General features: G+C 43.1%; 1 long non-coding RNA gene across 1 annotated transcript; it reads right to left on the reverse strand.

Annotated features, from left to right (window-relative positions):
* Positions 1-1,261: 1,261 nt before the first annotated feature.
* On the reverse strand, positions 1,262-2,720 carry LOC125148050 (uncharacterized). Its single transcript, XR_007145400.1, has 2 exons — positions 2,647-2,720; positions 1,262-1,672 (listed from the first exon to the last, which is right to left on the reverse strand). It is a non-coding gene; the product is annotated as an uncharacterized LOC125148050 (long non-coding RNA).
* Between the last annotated feature and the right edge of the window lie 1,670 nt (positions 2,721-4,390).

The following is a 4,390-nucleotide window of genomic DNA, read 5'->3' on the forward strand; positions in this document are numbered from 1 at the left end:
CTCAATGGATCCTCTCAAAGTGAACATACCCACTTCAAGAAATAGGGCATCCCAGAAGTCCAGAAACCAGTCAATCACCCCCTCCTTCCCCAGTCAGCTAGGTAGCTACCCTGCATTACAGTTTTTAAAACCACTAGGTTGCACTTTTCAGGGCACCTGGGTGGCTCAGTTGGTTAAAAGTCTGACTGTTGCTTTTGGCTGAGGTCATGATCTCCCAGTTGGTGAGTTCAAGCCCCATATTAGGCTCTGTGCTGACATCATGAAGCCTGCTTGGGATTCTCTCTCTGCCTGTCTCTCTGCCCCTCCCCTGTGTGCATTCTGTCTGTCTCTCTCTCTCAAAAATAAATAAACAAACTTTAAAAGAGGACATTAAAAAAAGATTTCACTTTTCAAATTTTTTTTTTATTTTGAGAAATTTCCAATCTACAAAATAAATTGGAAAAATAGAATAGGAACACATGTATACTTACCTAGATATACTGATTGTTAACATTTTGCCTCATATTCTCTTGTCTTTCTGTCTTTTGTCCTCAGAATCTACATGTGTGATTTTCAGAACTATTTGAGAGTTATTTTCAAACATCTTGACACTTTATCCCTAAATATTTAAGCACATGTCTCTTAAAAACTAGGACATTTATACAGTGTAATTATCACACTCAAGAAATTTAAATTACTATACTACTATTATATAGTATATAGCTGATATCCATATCTCCGTAATTGTCCTAATAATGGTCCTTGTAGATATATGTTTTTAAATCTATAATCTAAACCTGGAAAACATTTTGCATTTAGCTATATGTCTCCTTAGTTTTCTTTAATCTAGAACAGTTCCTTTATCTATCTATCTATCTATCTATCTATCAATCTATCTATCTATATCTATCTTTTGGTCTTTCATGACTGACATTTTTGAAGAGTACAGGCAAGTTTTCTAGAATGTCTCTGAATTTGGATTTGTCTGATTGTTTCCTCATGACTGAATATTGTTTGAACATTCTTGGCAAGAATGCTACATGAGTTTTATTATTGTGTATTTATTCTTTACAATTAATTTATTATTAATAATAGTGGCTGTAATTTATTGGGTGCCCATCATGTGATGTGGGGATTACTATGTCCATTTTATAGGCCAGGTCACTGAGGCAGAGAGTGGCCAAGTACTTTTCCCAAGGTCACATAGTGAGGGGAAGTGCCAGGATTTGGTCTGTCTCTACTGCCCATGCTCAAAATCATTTTTTTTTAAAACAACAACAACAACTGATAATCAGTTTAATAAAAAGTTTGACTTAAGCATCTGCAATGGTGACTTCAATCTTGACTCCTAGCTCAATACTGATAGAAGTAATCTGCTTAACAATCTCAGAAGGACTGTGTAAATTAATGAGTCGCTCTTGTGGATCCTCATCTGAAAACGATCTGAAGTCTTTACCATGAGTTTTTCTTGTGGTGATTCTCAGAGGCTTGGTGGACATTTGAACTTGTCCTTTCCCTTTAGATTCTTTCCTTTTGCACCTCTGATCAAGTCAGTACATATCTTCTCTAAAGATTTTATGTTGTGGCTGGTTAGAGTAATTTTCACTGGTGAATCCCCACCTCTGGTTCCATGATGTCTTCTGGATGTCTTTAAAAGCCATGGCTGCAGCGGGGCTTCCTGACTGACTTGTTCCTGAGAGAGAACAAACAGTGAACAGTCAGGAGCAGAAGTGGGGCGCCCAGAGCTCCGCTTTAGCTGTGACCATGTCTTCCTCAAAAAGAGCACTCAGAATCGGTTCTGGCCACTGACTTGAGGCTGTGCCCTGGCTGTGCCAGAGGAGCCTGTCTGTGGCATCTCAGAGGAGCACGCACAGGGCCTCTCCCTTCATGGGAGCTGGTGCTGAGGTGGGCACCTCTGTCTGTGCAGGAGAGGTGAAAACATGTCAGACCCAGAGCTGATGGGCAAGTCAAAACTGCTAGTTAAATGGCTTTAAAGTAGTGGCCATTTATAAGTTAATGAAAGAGAAAATAGGCACATTATACATACAGATTTGTCCTTAATGAGGAGAAAAGGCATTGTTTACTGATGTTCAGTTCTAATTATCCATGCACAAGGCTAGCTTTTTTCCAGCAGTGCAGCGTGCCCCCGCTCTCCTATCTTCTACCATGTTCCTTTAACCCCTTCAGTGCCCAGCTGGGTAGTGACTCATCCCTCAAAGCACCAGTTTCCAGTGCTGGCTGAGTAGCCAATTTCTGACTCAGTCTGCTGGGACCTTTGGCCCTGAGACAGGCCCGGCGGCTGTTTATGTCCTCTGCTGTCCTCAGCTGGGTGCCAGATGGGGGACAAGGCTGCCAGGGCCCTCAGGGCAACCACCCTTGGAAGAGGCAGAGCTCAGGGATGGCTGCTTTTCTGGGGTGGAGGCTTCTGGGTAGCAGGAAGGACCCAACAGATGAGGGAGATGGAAGGAAGGAGTTGCAAGCTGGGCACTCCCCAGGAGGTAAGGGCTTAGGAGCATCAGCCACCGATACCATCCTATATAGTTTCTCTGAAACTGTCAAGAAGGAAGGGGCTCCCTTGGGAAAGGTGAACAGTGGGGTATACCCCAAACACACCTCTCACCATCGCTGAGGTCATGCCTGTTCATTTCTCACTTAGCATAAACACACCTGAGGTCACCTGGATAAACAGATAACGCCTCATCACCCTATAAGCTTCCCCCTGCGTCTCCATGTCCCAGCTGCTAGATGTTGCTTGTCCTCCGTGGGGACATAAACTAGCAACACAGATGAGTGGGACACGCCTGACTATTGTCAAAGTGAGGTCACACAGCCTGTTCAGCTTGGGAAATCAGTGAGGAGAGAAGAAGGTGCAGGGGCTATACACTGGAGGCAGGGTGGAGGAGATGGCTAAATGGACCCCAACCACAATCCTCCAGGGGCACATTTGAGCTGTCTTTAGGAGCCTAGGCTGGGAAGGAATTTGGCTTTCCCTTGAACTTTCTGGGTGAGTTAAAGGTAGCAGTTCTAATTTGCTACCGCTCAGAGTACCTTCACCACTCTGCACTGGGCAGGGCGTGTCCAGGAAAATGTGCCTGGGGACTCCCCACAGGTTGTTGTATGGGTGATGGCAAAAACATTACCTCCAATGGGGCGCGTGGGTACCTCAGTTGGTTAAGAGTCCACCTTCGGCTCAGGTCACGATCTTGCGGTCTGTGGGTTCAAGCCTTACGTTGGGCTCTGTGCGGACAGCTCAGAGCCTGGAGCCTGCTTCAGATTCTGTGTCTCCTCTCTTTGCCCCTCTCACACTTGCACTCTGTCTCTGTCTCTCAATAATAAATAAACATTAAAAAAAAACAAAACAAAAACCATTACCTCCATGACCATTAGACAAGAGTCCATGAAGTGACCCCACAACCTAATTTTGAGGGTTTGAGAAAAGGAGGTGCTTCATGATTGATTAAAAAGGAAGCTGAACAAAGCCAATAAATTTGAAAATTTAGATAAAATGGACAAAGTCCTAGAAAAAACACAAGGTATCAAAATTGACAAAAGAATAGAAAGCCTAAGTAATCTTATAACTATTAAAGAATATGAATGTTTCATTAAAGATCTAATTACAGAGAAAATGCCAGGCTACAACTGCACTTCTTCCTTTGGCAGTTATTGGGCATTTGCTGCTATTAAAGCCACACATTTGATCTGTGTTCACCTTCTTATGCCTATTTCCAGCACTCTGCTGAGATAAGGAGTTATGCTGGAATCCTCTTTCCCATCCTTAACCCAGAAGAGATGTCATGCAGCATCCTTTCCATAAATACCTCCTATTTATTTGATGCTTTGAGTGGGAAGCCAGAAGAAATTTTATGAGAACATTAAGGGTCTCTGTGCTAAGCAAGTCACCTGTATTGATCTTATTTAATGTGCGTAAACATAATGCAAGAGAAACATTATTATTCCCATCTGAGGTTCAGAGAAGTGGCCTGACTTTTCCAAGTCACAGAGTTAGTGATAAGGGAGAAAGGAAAGCTGGAGCCTAGGGTCTTCTGACTCCAAAGTCTATTCCTGTCCTGCTGTGCCACACTGCTGCCCAGAACAAGCCTGCTCCTTCGTCAAGGAAAAGAAGATCATGACTGAACCCTCTCCCTACCCAGACTCCATCTCCAGCTGTCAACATTAAGGTGTCCCTCCCATCCTGATTATATAATGCTCAGGAATTTCTTCAGTTGGTGAATGACCCTCTTACATAGCAGCCCCCAGAACTGAACCTGGCATTGAAAGGCATGGTTGGCTATTCTGTTTGTCTATTGCTAAGTTAAAAATTATCCCAAACTTAGTGGTATAAAACAGCCATATATTATGCTTATAGACTCTTGGAGTCAGCAATTTGAATAGGGTACAGCATGGATGCCTT

Source organism: Prionailurus viverrinus, chromosome D2, assembly GCF_022837055.1.
Source record: "Prionailurus viverrinus isolate Anna chromosome D2, UM_Priviv_1.0, whole genome shotgun sequence".
Taxonomy (NCBI): domain Eukaryota; kingdom Metazoa; phylum Chordata; class Mammalia; order Carnivora; family Felidae; genus Prionailurus; species Prionailurus viverrinus.